The sequence below is a fragment of the Palaemon carinicauda genome, chromosome 25 (assembly GCF_036898095.1).
Source record: "Palaemon carinicauda isolate YSFRI2023 chromosome 25, ASM3689809v2, whole genome shotgun sequence".
NCBI classification, from domain to species: domain Eukaryota; kingdom Metazoa; phylum Arthropoda; class Malacostraca; order Decapoda; family Palaemonidae; genus Palaemon; species Palaemon carinicauda.
Window position 1 is genome coordinate 57799266 of NC_090749.1, and position 18422 is coordinate 57817687.

The window sequence follows — 18422 nt, forward strand, 5'->3', positions numbered from 1 at the left end:
AGTTTCTGTTGGTCTTCATGTGTTGCTCTATTATATTCTTTACAATGTAATTTACCTAGATATACTTATAGGTCTCTCTGCTGAGTTATGGAGAGAGAGAGAGAGAGAGAGAGAGAGAGAGAGAGAGAGAGAGAGAGAGAGAGAGAGAGAGAGAGAGAGAGAGAGACACCAACAAGAGTTATAGTGGAGAAAGTGTATGAGAAAGGGCGTGAAATGGAATATGCCAGTTTCAGGGTTAGAATTTTAAATATTTTGTGTAGTTTAAAGGGACATGACCCCTAGGTCGGTGATGAAAATTTTCCATTGAAATTTGCATTTTCGATTTTAGACTATAAGATATGCACAAGAAATCAAGTGTTGAATGGTATAGAGATGTAGATCTATTCGGAAGCTAAATGTGAAAATAGTACTGTAATGGATATGCTTTAATCTTGCTTAAAAAACTAATGAATATGATCATCAAGGGTAAACCTATGTTTAAGGTCTACTATGGCTTACGTAAGGGAAGTGTTTATTATGCAGCCCTTGGCAGAGCATTTGCCACAGCCTAAGAGTTAACCCTTGTACCCCGAGTATAAAGTGCTTATTGATGAGTTTGGGTGTTTATGTTTATGGTACATACGCGCTCTCACACTCGCTTAAGGTGTATTAATGTTATTTCGTATATTACGCAATCATAAAACCTTGAACACTTTTATATTTGCCGCTATAAACTGGGTTTGTTCCTAAAGAATATATTTTGCTACTTTCTCAGCAATTCTTCAGGAAGAGGTTGCCGCCCCAGGCCATATTTCTCGGTCTCCGCAGACGTTGATGCACATTTATAGCCGAGTGAATTTGTGGGTGGTAGGCCAGAAACGATCCATGAATCAAGTGAACGTGAGTCAAGCCCAACTACATTCAACCACTGTGCTAAGATGAAATACAAAGTAGGCCTCCTTCAACCTACAGGATGCTAGATTAACATATAAAGTTTGCAGAAGTTAGAATAATATGGCTCACCGGCATAGATTACATTCAATAAACACACATCACTCAAAATACGCGGATAAAAGTTGCACTTTATCAAGCTAAAACATCTTCCTCACGATCGAATACTGTATACAGTACACTTTATATTATTACCTCCAAGTGATCCGGAATTTTCTGAAATGCTTAACTGTACAGTATGTGTGTTATATACTGTATTAAAAAGTAGAAAATGTTTCTTACAAACATTAATGAAATACAAAATAAAGACTATCTATGGTAAACGTAAAATATGGTGACCTATTTGAGGTTCTAGTTCCGTTCGTACTCGTTAGTTCCTTTAGTGGCTGTAACCTCACCACCCTTGTGAGCTAAGCATGGTGGGTTTGGGAGAGCCTATAGGTCTATCTGCTGAGTCATCGGCAACCATTGCCTGGCCCTCCTTAGTCCTAGCTTGGGTGGAGAAGGGCTTGAGCGCTGTTCATATGTATATATGGGCATTCTCTAGGGCAGTGTCACTGTCCCTTGCCTCTGCCATTAATGAGCGGACTTTAAACCTTTAAATGCTCATGCGTGGACCCCTACTGCAAAGCTCTAATTTATCCTTTTCATTTTATATTGAATTGGACTTTACAAATTACACTATTGTAAGGCAGACTAGCCACTGTACTTTCAGTACCAGTTCCAGAGCTTGTAGTGCTGCGTGTGTGTGTATGCATACAGAATATAAACAAAATAAGATTTTGAATAGCTAGTGACATGAAAGGTTAAAATGATTTCATCTACCACGTTCAGCCTCTCTCTCTCTCTCTCTCTCTCTCTCTCTCTGATGAAGAAAATTTTCTACAATTGGAAAATAATTTGCAGAAAAATCAATTAATGAAATTAAGATACACGAGTCACGTTCATCAACTCTCATAAAACAACACAACACAAACATGAATGCTTTAGAAATGTATATCACAACAATAATAATTTGAATCTCACTTTATGACAGATACACTTAATATGAAGCACCTTAGGTTAAGTTGTACAGTCACTCATATAAATTGATGGATGTCCGGGTGTTTGAGAGAGATTTCCTTTTCACCCCTTTCTGGACGACAGGTGTCTGGGAGTGCGAAACCAGTCGAATATTGAACTACCTAACTCTGCTGTAGTAATTGTTAACTTACGAGTATGTTATTGGTCTGTTTTTTTTCCACGTAGATATATATTACAGAGGTTCTGTTCTTTCCTTTTCTTCTGCCCTGTTGTTTTTCTCTCGCCTTTCTACTTGTAGTCGGGGTGAATTAGATGGGATGGTGGATCAGTCCAGAAATAATTAGCAACAAGAAGTATTTCATGACAGTGGATGGAGAATTTTGTAGCATACCATAAAAAACCTCCCTCTGATTCTTAATTTTTTTTTCAAAGACTCATTAAAAAAAAATGCTAAGATGTATGATTTTTCCCTTTTTCAAAATTGGATTAAATGGGCACTGGTAGTCTTCTGTTATAAAGCTTGACTCTCTGAAAAAGGATTGTTCATTAAACTATTCCATTGGAAGCCTAATTTGATTTGTACAGGCTCACATTGTTAGCAGTTGTCTGTGTCATTTAGACCATTATGCCAAATGCTAGGATCTTTGAGGGTCATTCCACACTACTTACACCTACCCTAAAAATAATTTTTGATATCCTGAAATTCAATTATCTAACGCCACGATCGAAATCAATGGGACTTGAACCCGGTTGTGCCAAGCAGTACACAGAAATTAATTCCCATTGTTAGTAATATTGATAGTAATGGCAAAGGACTTTGCGGGCATGGTGAAATGATGTATTTTTGGGGATTAATTTAATAAACTAAACATGCCAGAGTCAAGCTTTAGGGAGGAATGTATTGTATAGGCTGAGGATTGGCCATAGTCGGCCAAAGCACAAATATCTTTTCGTTTTTTTCTTCTTTTGAGCGATATTCATGCACAGTTTAAGAGTACTTCAAGTTTTGCTTATTATAATTTTTACTTCTTTGCTTGCTTTGTCATTCAGTTGAATTTATAGCTATTATTATTATTATTATTATTATTATTATTATTGCAGTTGTTGTCAACTACTTATCTTTTCAAAGTATTTGGTATCAATTTTCACCAACAGATTTCAGTTTTGTTTAATTAATGATAATTTTTACTTATCCTCTTTTTTTTTCAAATACTTTGGTAATCATTATTTGATGCTTCTACTGATAGTGGAGAAGATATCAGAAAATTTTCCGGAGAATCTTCCATTTCCGGAACTAGACACCAAAATTAGCACACAGACTCGACGGGGATTGCTCTTTTTAATAAAAAGGATGCTATTGAATTTACAGAAATATTGCATTTTGCAATAAGATCGCAAAGACTTACCTTATCTGAATGCTCTTGATGTCAAATCATACATTTTTTTTTACTGCGTAGAATCCGAATTTAGAAATATGTACTTACCCATTGACTTCCTCATAGCAGTAGAGCAATGTCAACACTCAATCAGGACACGCTGGATGGCACCACTGTTGTGAACCTCAGTATGGGGCTCAGTATCAGCCGAATGATTATTTAGTGTGCCTAAATCATTATTTTAGCGTCCCAGATGCTGTCTAATAAGCCCTGGATCAATTAGCAACCATATATTACCGGTTGTACCAGCGCAGGAGAGCCGAGCTAAGATTAACAGGTCTATAGCCCTTTGCATGTAGTGTCTTGGTTGCTGAACAGACTGCAAAGGACTTGAACGATACTGTATGAACGATCAAGCTAGGTGTAAGTCATTTATATTTATTCTCAAACCTAGTCGTATCTCATACCTTATTCTAAATGATTGAGATCAAGGTGGTAAAAGGATAAATCCTTGGCTTCGATTCACGGAATAAAGATAATTACCATAGTATGATACCTTGAATGCCATTCACCAAGATGGCAAGTAACAGACCCAGGGCTGTAAATTCCAGACTGACTGAAGCAATTGTTGTCCTTGCCAGAAGAAGAAGAGTGAAGAGCTCAAATCACCATGTGCATAACAACCACAAAAACATAATGGCTACACTATGTGACTAATATTTCCCTCTTCCATGCAATAAATGAGATGCTTTTTGTTCTGGGTCCATCACTGTGATCAAGGCAGGCGGGAGTGCAATGGGCATGACTGGAGACCTATCAGTACTGAGATGGTGGATGGTAGCTGGTTCTGAAGTCAGCCACTTGGGTACACAGTATGAGGCAAGAAGTGGGATCAAGGGGTTCTAAACACACCATCCAGCATGACAAAACAGTACGAGCACAGTGTTCCTTGAGAAAATATAAAAGTTCTCACAAGGCATGCAAGATGTGAGCAATCTTCTCTAGGCTGAGAGTTGAGACCTGCTTTCACTTGATGCAAAGAACATTGCTCACTGAAGTTTTTTCAGATCTGGTTAGCGCACACTTTGAGAAAGGAAATGTCAATTTCCAGGAGTTTATTAAGAGACGGGGAAGAAAAGAAGAATCCACCATCTATGAACAAATCAAAAGGAACAGGGTTGACTTTTTACTACAATAATAATAATAATAATAATAATAATAATCCTTTATTTCCAATTGTACATTGGGTATTCTACATAAGTAGCCATATCAGTATAAAACATTTTGAATTTAACTCTTACATAAAACTTGGTATAGGTTACGAATATCAAAATCATTAAAAATAGCAACAATATAAATACCATAGGAAACTATTTGAAACTATGTATAAAAGTAGACAGTCATAGGTAAAATGATCTTCAAATAGAAATCCAAAGTCATAAATTATCAATAAGTAAGTATATAAAAATACGTACAGGCAATAAAATAAACTAAGACAGTTCTAAAAAAAATAGGATATGTAGTAAAAATCAGATAGTCATAAAATTTCAGTAAATAAGTCCCAACAAATATGTACAGACTCAGAACCCATTTTGAATTAGGATACTTGGTTCTAAAAACTACAATGTAGTATCAGTAGTAAAAGACATAAAATAAGCCAGATTAAAATCTAAGAACAAAGTACTAATGATTAAAAGAACAATTAAGACTCTGTTAAAAGTAAATTCCTTAGTTTTGACTTAAAAATAGACACAGAGCCTGCTTCTTTTATTTCACGGGGCTGTTTATTATACAACATTGGACCTCGGACTCTGATGTGCCTTGAGCCAATACTAGTTTTATGTCTTGCAACATACAAATCATCCCTTTGGCGTGTAGTGACATTACTTAATAAAGATACAGGTGGGAAACTGTATAACCAATCTGGAATTTTATTATATAAAGCTTTATATACCATAGTGCACATGTCAAGAGTATACTGGTCTCTTATTTTCAACCATTGCAATTCCTTTAAATGTGGAGTTATATGTTCAAACTTTCTAACGTTGCCAACAGCCACTCTTGCTGCAAAGTTCTGCAGCTTTTGTACTCTTTGTAGCTGTGATTTGTTAGTACATCCCCAAACTTTTAAGCAATATTTTATAAAACTTGAAGCTAGTGACTGGACGACTATCTTGCGAGTACTTGACTCAAAATTATCTTTTACTCTATTCAAGTATGTAAGAGTACCCATTACCTTTTTATACATTTCGTCTATGTGATAGTTAAAGTTCATGTACCGATCGAAATGAACACCTAAATTTTTCACAGTCGTCATTGGCTTAATTATATTTCCATTAAAATTTATCTGTACCTCATCTCCCATATCTGACACACATTGCCTGGATCCAATAATGATAAACTGTGTCTTTTTCTCATTTAAAAGTAAGCCATTTCTCAAAAAGTAATCTTTAGATCTGTTTAGAATGTCTTCTGCCTTACAAATCATGTCGGCTATATCCTTAATGTCACCTTCTATTAGTATTTGCGTGTCATCAGCATATTGAATTATAAAACAGCCAGGTATTGATCTCACGAGATCATTAACATATACCATAAAAAGTATAGGGCCGAGAATTGATCCCTGAGGTACTCCAAATTGAATATTTTTCTTCGATGATACAGTATCACTTAGCCTGACGGACTGAAACCTATTCTCAAGGTAGCTCTTAAACCAGCTCTGATCAATATTCATCAACGTACATTTCTCCAATAATATGGCATGATTTACGCTATCAAAAGCCTTAGATAAATCTAGTAATAAAAGTAAGGAAACTTTTTTGTTGTCTATATTTTCATAAATTTTGTCAGATAATTTTAACAGGGCTGTTTCAGTAGAGAATTTTGGTCGGAATCCATGTTGGCTTAAAGAGATTAGTTTATTTTCCTCTAAAAATTCAGTTAACTGATTTGCAATAACTATTTCAAGTACTTTCGATAGAACAGGTAGCAAGGAAATGGGACGGTAATTAGAGATATCGTCGGCATCCCCGCTTTTAAAGAGCGGAATGACATGGGGAATTTTCCATATGTCTGGATATGAATAAGTAATAATTGATGTATTGATAATTATCGTTAGGTAAAAAGCAATAACATATAAACCATCTCTAATGAAACGTAAACAAATACCATCAGATCCAAAGGCGTTAGTTTCTTTCAAATCTTTAATGACTAAGATTACTGTGTTACAGTCCACTGGCCTTGGTTTAAAACTATCGACTCTACTGTGAGGGATAATAGGGTCTGTTTCCAAAAGCATGCGGTTATGCAGTTCTTCCTGTGTTTTTTCAAATGTCTTTTTCCCCACTTCTGCAAAGAATTCGTTAAACTCTTCAGTATCAGTATCTGTTGACTCTTCAAAGCAAACAATCGTCTGTTCTCCAAGCTGTTCATATCATGCCAGGGCAGAGAGTATGACTTGAAGGAGTTCTTCCGTCATGAGAACCAATCACAGACTTCTTCCCTCCAATGATAGCAGAAAGCTCCACACATGTCAAAAATCCCACCTCATTATTATTCTTGAGAGCCAAGTTACAACCCTGGTGTAGCATTAGTGGGTGGTTGGCCCTCATGAAGTTCACAAACTTTTGAAGAGTAAGCAATGCTCGATGTACTTCTTACAATACAAGCACACACTACCAAATACAAGAGAGCAGACATTGTTTTTTATTTCTACTGGCCATTTAGTATGAAAGCTGAAACTAGATCAAAGCGAGGATGTGGGGTGAGACTCAGGGTGACAAGGAAAGGAAAAATTCCCTTAAACTTGTGCTAGACTAAGAAAAGATAATTTGGACAAAGCTTCCACCCATTGCAGAGAGTTGCCGGTAGTAGACTAATTGTAGGTGCAAGTTGGAATGCTGCAGTCGACGACGAGAATGCTTCTGTTTTGGTCTGACCTACACAGCACTGTGCGGCTACAGACACGAGGTTTAGAGTGTACTATTTCAGTCAGCAAGATGAATAATATGTGGCAATTAAGTATAGTCTTACTGCTTATATGTACAGTATACAGCTACACAACCGAAGAAGGAAACAAAGAGTTAATTCATTTTCATAACCAAGCGTTAATTTTCATAATCGTTTCCCGTTCGCAATAGTAGACAAGCAATCATTAGCGAATGCTTATCATCTTGGGAGTCTGTGCGTGAGGAAAATATTTGTAATAGATTGCTTGACATTATTCCCAGGAGGATAAACAACTATATATATATATATATATATATATATATATATATATATATATATATATATACACTGTATAGTTTGCCTAAGTATATTATACCAAGAAAATAATGACGTCTTTTAAAAGATGAAATTGTTTTTATTCTAATTGTTTTACTGGAATTTGCGTGTTTTATTATTCACATAGGCCTATGTATTACAAAGAATTATACATATGTTTTAATGAATTGTTGCTGTCTACTATTTACTTAAACTATAATATTTGTATCTTCAGTCTTAATCATTGTCTATTACCTGGTTCATTAATGTCTTTAGAAAGTTTCGTCTTTTGAGATTTACTTATTATTTACTTAGCCCTAACTTGTGAAGGTTTGAATGCTCAGTTTGCCCCTCCTCGCCTTACTGTTATATGTGACTTGAAGTTCGCACTTCTGATTTTATAATTCTTATTAAGCTTATAGGCCTAAAAATAAAATGAAGAAGAGACTGTGGAGATATTTCACAAATCGCGACTTTATGCCCAGATAGACACCTTTATTAAGTTATAAGATTTGATGCAAATATTTATTGTTGCCATCAGACATATAGCCATGCCCTAGTATGTTATAAAGCCAAGACTACAGAGCCATATTATTATTATTATTCGAGATACGTTTCTATTGTAGAATCTGCACATTACAGCTTTGGGTTAATATGTCTGACCCTATTATAGACTTCCATTCGTGAAGTAAAATTAAATAATAGAGGGAGAATTAATTATAGTTTTAATAGCAAATATAACACACTACCTCGCTTATTTATTTATCATTATTTCTTCTCCCTGAATAAACCCCATGAGAGATTGGACCTACAGTATATAGGCAGCTTTGACTATAACCTGAAATTTGGCTTATAATGATTTATTGCAAGTTTCGAAACCACGACCCCAACTAACTTTTGCTTTATACACAAAACGACACAAGCAAAATTAAATAACAACTTTGAATTCATAACCCAAATGCATAAATTGTTATTATTAGACAACAGGACTAAGCTTGAATTATTTTCCCTCTTGACGCCCTCTTTCCCACTCAGTTCCAGGAATCACGGTATTTAGAGGGATTCGGGCTACATTACCGTATTTATTTTTTTTGTTCTGAAATATTCTAGCACGATTTTTTTAACGATCTAATATTTTTCAATGATTGAATTTTTCATAGCAGTTGACCACTGTTGTTTCATACATACACATATCTCCTAAGTGAAATATAAGGTTTATTACCAAGTGACAACTCACGAACAACGCCTGCCCAATGCAAAAAAAAATAATTATAAGAGAGAGAGAGAGAGAGAGAGAGAGAGAGAGAGAGAGAGAGAGAAGAGAAGAGAAGAGGAGAATTCAACACCAGACCAAAGAAAGCCTGTTGCTGTTTTGCTGGATAACCGGGGGACGTCAGTGGCAGGATACTCTCTTTCTATCCTGCCTGTCTCGGAACCCCAAACCGAGAGGTAGTCCTGAATCGGAAGACACCCAAGAGGAAGGATCCTCAACGGAGTCGATTTCTTAGGGCTTGACCCGACCCAGGACTCTCGGAAAACCCGAGTCTCTTTACTTTAGGTTATCCAGGACGATACAGATATCACTGCCATTACTTGTCGGAAAATATTCTCCATTTAAGAAGACTCAAACATTTTATGTAAAGTTTATAGATTTGTTGATAAATTCATAATTTTTTTATAATGGTTAATAATTAGGAATCTAGTTGCCTTTAGTAATAATCATCATTATAGTTATTTATGATTTTTTGATATTTTTTTTAGCAAATAAATCAGTAGTTTTATGGCCGAGGGTAGGCACCCGCTGATGCTATTGCGAGAGTTATTGGGTACTGTGACGACCGCAAAATAGTACTATATCAGATTCCTCTCTGGTTAAAGATAATTTTCCGTTGCTTAATTTTCGAGTCAACATAATATGAATCGCTCTATTAACTTTTAAAGGACAAAATTGAATAATACTATTTCTATTTTGATATGATTTCAAATGAATAGTTTATTTTTAAGATCATTTATCAAAATTTTGTGTTTATGTCCTGTACAAAAGAGGAAAATAAAATAAATAGATGGTGAGAGTTAACTCGAGCGGCCGACCCTGCTATACAATGGGAATAATGAGGTTGAAAGATGCAGACAGTTACTTGAATAGCTAAACCCATCTATAGTCGATCCTTTGTAATGAGAGCATAGCTGTCAGAAACCTTGTTTTCAATTACGGCTCGGCAATAGCTTATTTGGAAGAAGCGGGTTCTCTGGTGTTGCAATAAGTATAAAACGATTGAAACTTATCTACAAATACAATATGAAGTAGATCTTTCAGGGGTCGGAAATTTATTCTGAACACTGTGTCACTGAGATGTGCTTTAAAGATAAAATACTTTTCACCCCCAACTTCAGTACTCCATATTTGTTAGTCCTATGAATATTTTCATTCCCTAACTTGAATATCCAACCTAGAATTTCCATCGAACAGTCACAAATAATTTCAAAGATTTCACCATAACTGTTATTTCTTCGTAATTATGACTGTCTAAAGTCCAAACAATATCAGTAGACCATGTTTGATACAATTCTTGGACACTTCCATTTTACAAAATGTGAAGTGTGAAGTAGGAGATGACGAATGATGATGAAAAGAGAAGTATTGATTTAAAAACTCGAAATAGAGACGACTGGCGAAATGTAACCGTGGCTTAGGGTCAATAGGCCTAGGAAGAGATGATGACCATATATATGATGAATTTTAATTCAAACTCTATAAAATATGGAAATATTAGAACTGGTCCGTTTAATTGATGAAAAGTAACTTCACCAAAATAGTTTCTTTTAATTATTTTTTTCCCTCGGAATCTGAAGTTATCTAAATTTATGGGAAATTGCGTAATCGTTTGTACATTGAAATAGATCATATTTGCTGCTACTGAAGAAACAGGAGGAATACAAATGCTGGATTTTAGAATAATGCACAAAATCAACGATGTTACTGCTGACTGTAATGTCAGATATGCCTACAATGCAACGTTTAAAACACGTAGATGCAGAAGTTGTAATGTCGTATAGGCCTACAATGCAACGTTTAAAACATTGATGTATCGCAGAAGCCATGACTCCGTTTTCTCTCTTTACTCGGATGTTCGAATGGTATTTCTTTTAAAAATTACTCCTTTCATTATTGACTTTTTTCTTATTTTGTGAAAGAGAGATAAAGAGAACTGTTCTTGATCACTTTATTCAAATTTAAGACTTGAGAGAGAGAGAGAGAGAGAGAGAGAGAGAGAGAGAGAGAGAGAGAGAGAGAGAGAGAGAGGATTTGCCTTCACTTAAATGAAAACTTACTATGCAGCAAATGTAAATTTAAGGTAATCTGCCTTTGGGAGATAAGGTTATTGTGACAGAGACTAAAAGAAAAATGGCATCTCGTCCGTCCGGGAATTTGACGCCACGAAGGAAACCGCCATCTCTTAACACTGACTTTCTTTCTTCATAATTTGGGTCATTTCACGTAGCTCATAGATAATGCCAAGGTCTTGATTAAGGTCTACAGCTCTTGGTTAAGTAAAGCTTTTATGTTTGATACAGGAGGATCATCGGTCCCGTGATGGTTGAGGAGGCTCTAGATGGTGCTTTTGCTTTTGTATCCTCACTTAATCTGCTGCAACCCCTGTTGCAAATAATGATAATAATAATAATGACGGAAAAAGTGATAAAACAAAATTGAAATCTCGTCGACGTAGCCTAATCCTTGGCCCAAAAGAGTTGAAAGCATTTAAAAGGAAAACATGACGAGGTTTTTATGCTTTGATATAGGAGCATTTGAAGAAGCTTCTTCAACCGAACGAGTTGGCAAAACAGTCCTACTTTATGTCAGGCAGCTGACGCTTAACTGAATGTTGTAAGTTATTTTCTAATCTTTAGCCAGGCTGACACTTGCACGAATTTGTGGCACGCATTGTCACGACTCGAGTCGTGAACTGGCGTGAAATGTTCGTAAACCCGTCCTGAGATCGTGGCAAGTCGTGACGAGAATTTTGAAATGTTCAAAATTTTGGTCACGACAAAATTTCGTGACCGGGTCGTGAACTATGCGCGAACTGTTCGTGAACTCGTCGGGACGATGCGGGAAGTGCGCAAACTATGCGTGAACTCGTTGTACAAGTTCGTGTCAATGTGGACAGGTCAGCTGAGATTCTGAGGTAATTTTTTTTTTTTTTTTTATCTTCCAGTTCGTGCCACAAAATGTCACGACTTGCCACGACAAATTCGTGGCAAAAAGTCGTGCAAGTGTCAGGGTACCTTTTCTTTCTATTTGTGGCGCTCTGCCTTGTTTCCTTATCTGTGACTTTCATCTAACTGATTTTATCCTTTAATTAGCGTATTTAAATTGTCTAAATACGCAAATTACCTCTTCTACCCCTACCAAGAGGAAAGTAGCCACTGAACAATTACAGTGCAGTATTTAACCCCTTGGGTGAAGAAGAATTGTTTGGTAATCTCAGTGTTGTCAGGTGTATGAAGTCAGGGGATAATCTGTAAAGAATAGGCCAGACTATTCGGTGTCTGTGTGGGCAAAGGGAAAGTGAACCGTAACCAGAGAGAAGGATCCAATACAGTACTGTCTGGCCAGTCAAAGGACTCCATAACTCTCTAGCGGTAGTATCTCAACGGGCGGCTGGTGCCCTGGCCAACCTACTACCTAAATATATATATATAGTTTGCCTAAGTATATTATACATAGAAAATAATGGCGTCATCTGAAAAATGAAATTATTTATTACCTGGTTCTTTAATATCTTTAGACAGTTTCGTCTTTTGAGATTTACTGGGATTTAGTTAGACCCAACTTGTGAAGGTTTAAATGCTGTTTGCCCCCCCCCCTTGCCTTATTGTTATATGGGACTTGAAGTTAACACTTCTGATTTTATAATTCTTATGAAGCCTATAGGCCTAGAATTAAAATGAAGAAGAGACTGTGGAGAAATTTCACAAATCGTAACTTTATGCCCAGATAGACACCTTTCATAAATGACAAGATTTGATGCAAATATTTATTGTTGCTACCTGACATATAGCCATACCCTAGTATGTGTTAAAGACAAGACGACAGAGCCATATTATTATTATTATTATTAATATTATTATTATTACTGTTGTTGTTGTTGTTATTATTCGAGATACGTTGCTATTGTAGAATCTGCCCATTATAGGTGTGGGGGAATATGTCTGACCCGATTATAGCTTTCCGTTCGTAAATTAAAGTTGGATAATATAGGTAGATTTAATTGTATTTCTGGTACCGAAGATAACACACCACTTCGCTTATTTACTTATTCATTTATCATTATTACTTCTCCTTTAATAAACTCCTCAAGAGATTAGACCTATATAGGCAGCGTTGACTGTTACCTAAGCTTTGGCTTGAAATAATTTATTGCAAGTTTCGAAACCACGACCCCAACTACCTTTTGCTTCATACACAAAACGACATAAGCAAAATCAAGTAATTTCTTTGAATTGATAACCCGAATGCATAGATGGTTATTATTATTAGACAACAGGACTAAGCTTAGATTATTTTCCCTCTTGAAGCCCTCTTTCCCACTCCGACCATCTACAGACACAGTTCCAGGAATAGTTTCACGGAATCAAGGTGTTCAGAGGGATTCGTGTTTCATTAATGTATTACTTTTTTTTTCTGAAATATTATTGTAGCACAATTGTTTTAACTATCTAATATTTTTTCAATAATAAAATTTTTCATAATATTTGAGCAACTTTGTGCACCCATACACATGTTTACAAAGGGAAATATAAGATTTATTACTAAGTGACAAGTTATGTTCAACGCTGTCCAATGCAATAATAAATAAATAGCAACAGTCTGGCTGCATACTGCAGACGGGAATTTCCCCCACCCCCCCCCCCACCTCGTGCCCTTTATTAGTAGAGGAAGAGAAGAAGGAAAAGGATAAGAAAGGGTTACTAATGAGAGAGAGAGAGAGAGAGAGAGAGAGAGAGAGAGAGAGAGAGAGAGAGAGAGAGAGAGAGAGAGAGGAGAATTCAACACCAGACCAAAGAAAGCCTGTTGCTGTTTTGCTGGATAACCGGGGGACGTCAGTGGCAGGATACTCTCTTTCTATCCTGCCTGTCTCGGAACCCCAAACCGAGAGGTAGTCCTGGATCGGAAGACACCCAAGAGGAAGGATCCTCAACGGAGTCGATTTCTTAGGGCTTGACCCGACCCAGGACTCTCGGAAAACCCGAGTCTCTTTACTTCAGGTTATCCAGGACGATACAGACATCACTGCCATTACTTGTAGGAAAATATTCTCCATTTAAGAAGACTCAAACATTTTATGCAAATTTTGTAGATTTGTTGATAAATTCATAATTTCTTATAAAGGTTAATAATTAGGAATCTAGTTGCCTTTAACAATAATCATCATTATAGTTATTTATGATTTTTTGATATTTTTTTTAGCAAATAAATCAGTAGTTTTATGGCCGAGGGTAGGCACCCGCTGATGCTATTGCGAGAGTTATTGGGTACTGTGACGACTGCAAAATAGTACTATATCAGATTCCTCTCTGGTTAAAGCACATTTTCCCTTTACTTAATTTTCGAGTCAACACTATATGAATCTCTTTATTAACTTTTAAAGGACAAAACTGGATAACACTATTCCTATTTAAATATGATTTCAAAAAATAGTTTATTTATAAAATCATTGATTAAAATTTTGTGTTAATGTACTGTACAAAAGAGGAAAATCAAATAAATAGATTCGAAGAGTAGACTCGAGAGGCCGACCCTGTTATACAATGAGAATAATGAGGTTGAAAGAAGCAGACAGTTACTTGAATTGCTAAACTCTTCTAGAGTCGATGCTTTGCAATGAGAGTGTAGCTGTTGGGAACCTTGTTTTCAATTATGGCTCAGCAATAGCTTATTAGGAAGCAGCGGGTTCTCTGGTGTGTTGCAAGAAGTCTTAAACGATTAAAACCTTATTTACAAGAACAATATCAAGTCGACCTTTCAGGGGTCGGAAGTTCAGTCTGAACACCGTGTCACTGAGATGTGCTTTAAAGATAAAAGACTTTTCACCCTCGAATTCAATACTCCGAATTTATTAGGCCTATAAACATTTCCATCCCTTAACTTGAATATCCAGCCTAGAATTTCCATCGAACAGTCATAAATAGTTTCCAAGATTTCACTATAACTATTGTTTGTTCGTAATTATGACTGTCTAAGGTCCAAACAATATCAGTAGACCATGTTTGATACAATTCTTTGGAAACTTCAATTTTACAGCATGTGATGTATGAAGTAGGAGATGAATGGAGAAGTATTGATTTAAAAGCTCAAAATAGAGACGGCTGGCGAAATGTAACCGGGGCCGTTAGGGTCAATAGGCCTAGGAAAAGATGATGACCGTTTATATAATGAATTTTAATTCAAACTCTTTAAAATATTAAAACTGGTGAGTTTAATTCATGAAAAGTAACTCATCAAAATAATTTCTCTTAATTATTTTTTGCCTCGGAATCTGAAGTTGTCTAAATTTCTGGGAAATTGCGTAATCGTTTGTACACTGAAATAGATCATATTTGCTGCTACTGAAGAAACACAAGAGGAATATAAATGCTTGATTTTAGAATACTGCACAAAAGCAACGATGTGCCGGTAATGTCAGGTAGGCCTTCAATGCAACGCTCTATAGCTGCAGAAGCTGTAATGTCTTATAGGCCTACTATGCAACGCTTAAAACATGTAAATGCAGAAGCTATAATGTCAGATATGCCTACAATTCAACGTTGAAAACATATAGATGCAGAGCTGTAATGTCATATAGGCCTACAATTCAACGTTGAAAACATGTAGATGCAGAAGCTATAATGTCAGATAGGCCTACAATGCAACGTTTAAAACATATTGATGTATAGTAGAAGCCATGACTCCGTTTTCTCTCTTTCCTCGGATGTTCTAATGGTATTTCTTTTAAAAATTAGTATGCCTTCACCTAAATGAAAACTTACTATGCAGCAAATGTAAATTAAGATAATCTGCCTTTAGGAGATATGGTTATTGTGACAGACTAAAAAAAAAATGGCATCTCATCCGTCTGGGACTTTGACACTACGAAGGAAACGCTATCTCTTCATAGTGACTTTCTTTTTTCAGGTTTTTTTTTTTTCGTAACTCATTGATAAAGCCAAGGTCTTTAGTAAGGTCTACAGATCTTGGTTAAGTAAAAATTCTATGTTTGATACTGGAGGATCATCGGTGCCATGATGGTTGAGGAGGCTCTAGAGGTGGTGCTTTTGCTTTTCTATCCTCACTTAATCTGCTGCAACCCCTGTTGGAAATAATGATAATAGTAATGACAGGAAAAGTGAAAAATCAAATTTGAAATCTCGTTGGTGTAGCCTAATCCTTGGCCCAAAAGAGTTGAAAAAATTAAAAAGGAAAACATGGCGAGGTTTTTATGTTTTGATGTAGCATCATTTGAAGAATCTTCTTCAACCGAAAGAAGTGACAAGAAAAGACTCAGTCTTACGAATCGTTGGGCAGCTGACGGTTAACTGAATGTTATTCAAACTTGCTTATTGAGCCATTTTCTATTCTTTTTATCTATTTGTGGCGCTCTTCCTTTTCCCCTTATCTGTGGCTTTGATCTAACTGATTTTATTCTTTAATTAACGTATTTTAATTGTCTATAGATACTTGAAACACTTGGGATTACCTCTACCCCTTTCTCGTTGCTGCTCCTCTCACTCCCAGCAAATTATCTCCACGATTTCAGTGAGAAAATAGCTTAAATAATTAGTTATTCCTTATATGAATAATTAAATCTCCTAATAAATATATATTATTTCTATAAAAGTATAATTCACATTAATTTCGGAATATAATTAAGGATTTAAAGGTTTTATAATTAAAAAATCACATAAATATTTAGAATGACGGTATATTATGAAATTATTTTGATGGGTATTGTGCGTGCAGTTTTTCTTAACATTATTATTGTACCAATTTATTATTCTCATTTATTTTTGGTATCAACCATTATCATAATCAATAAAAGCTACGTTTTACGCTTAGCCTAAAACATTTATAGTGGTCTTAGACCTTTACCAAGAAATAATAGTTTTCTTTGACTATAAACAACTGTCTCTCTTGATGAAAGTTTAAGAATAATTCTATTATTCCATTTTACCCCAAATTCGGTTGAGATGAAATTAGTTATGGTAACCTAATTTGCTTTTCCAACCATTTCCTTGTTTCATGGCCGTCTTCTAAACTTGTACATCATATCCACTTTTGTAACTCGTATTACTTTCTTTGCACAGGTCACAAACATCATAGCTGCAAGTTTACCCTTGCTCTCATTATTAGAGATAAATTTGAAAATACAATATTGGAAAGAAACTATGGTTGGGCTATTTGTCAGAATATGCGCATGTGGAAGGAAGACTAGATGAAATGAGCGCTCACATAATCCATTGGTTTTAACCTTTTCTAATTCACGACAAAGTCTATATATATATATATATATATATATATATATATATATATATATATATATATATATATATATACATATATAATGTCAAGCAATAAATTGCTTGACATTAATACCAGGATGAATATCTACACAGGCAGTTCCAGGAATAGTCCCACGGAATCACGGTGTTCAGAGGGATTTGTGCTTCATTAACGATTTTTTGTGTGTGTGTGTGCTCTGAAAGGGTATTGTAGCACGATTGTTTTAACAATCTAATATTTTTTCAATAATAAAATTTTTCATAACAGTTCACCAACTTTGTTTCATACATATACATGTGTACAAAGTGAAATATAAGATTTATTACTAAGTGAGAAGTTATGTTCAGCGCTTGTCCAGTGCAAAAATAAATATCAACAGTCTGGCTGCATACTGTTCCGTTACCCCCCCCCCCCCTATTCCCCTGTGCCCTGTATTAGTACAAGAAGAAAAGAATAAGAAAGAGTTAATGATGAGAGAGAGAGAGAGAGAGAGAGAGAGAGAGAGAGAGAGAGAGAGAGAGAGAATTCAACAACAGACCAAAGAAAGCCTGTTGCTGTTTTGCTGGATAACCGGGGGACGTCAGTGGCAGGATACTCTCTTTCTATCCTGCCTGTCTCGGAACCCCAAACCGAGAGGTAGTCCTGGATCGGAAGACACCCAAGAGGAAGGATCCTCAACGGAGTCGATTTCTTAGGGCTTGACCCGATCCAGGACTCTCGGACAACCCGAGTCTCTTTACTTTAGGTTATCCAGGAAGATATAGACATTACTGCCATTAGTGCTTAAAAAATATTCTCCATTTAATTAGACTCAAACATTTTATGCAAAGTTTATAGATTTATTGATAAATTCGTAATTTCTTATAAAGGTTGATAATTAAGAATATAGTTGCCTTTAGTAATAATCATCATTATAGCTATATATGAATTTTATATTTTTTTTTTAGCAAATAAATCAGTATTTTTATGGCCAAGGGTGGGCACCCGCTTATGCTATTGCGGGAGTTATTGGGTACTGTGATGGCAATATAGCACTATATCAGATTCCTCTCCGGTTAAAGCTCATTTTTCCTTTGCTTAATTTTTGAGTCAACACAATATGAATCGCTATTAACTTTTAAATGACAAAACTGAATAACACTATTTCTATTTAAATATGATTCCAAAAAAATAGTTTATTTATAATATTGATTAAAATTTTGTGTTATGTACTGTACAAAAGAGGAAAATCGAATAAACAGATGGCGAGAGTTAACTCGAGAGGCCGACCCTGTTATACAATGGGG

The 18422-nt window shown here is 35.7% G+C and overlaps 1 long non-coding RNA gene across 1 annotated transcript in view; it reads left to right on the forward strand.

The window, feature by feature from the left end:
• Window positions 1-18422, forward strand: part of LOC137619234 (uncharacterized) — a 134583-nt gene that overhangs the window by 27582 nt on the left and 88579 nt on the right. The gene's annotated exons all lie outside the window — the stretch shown is intronic.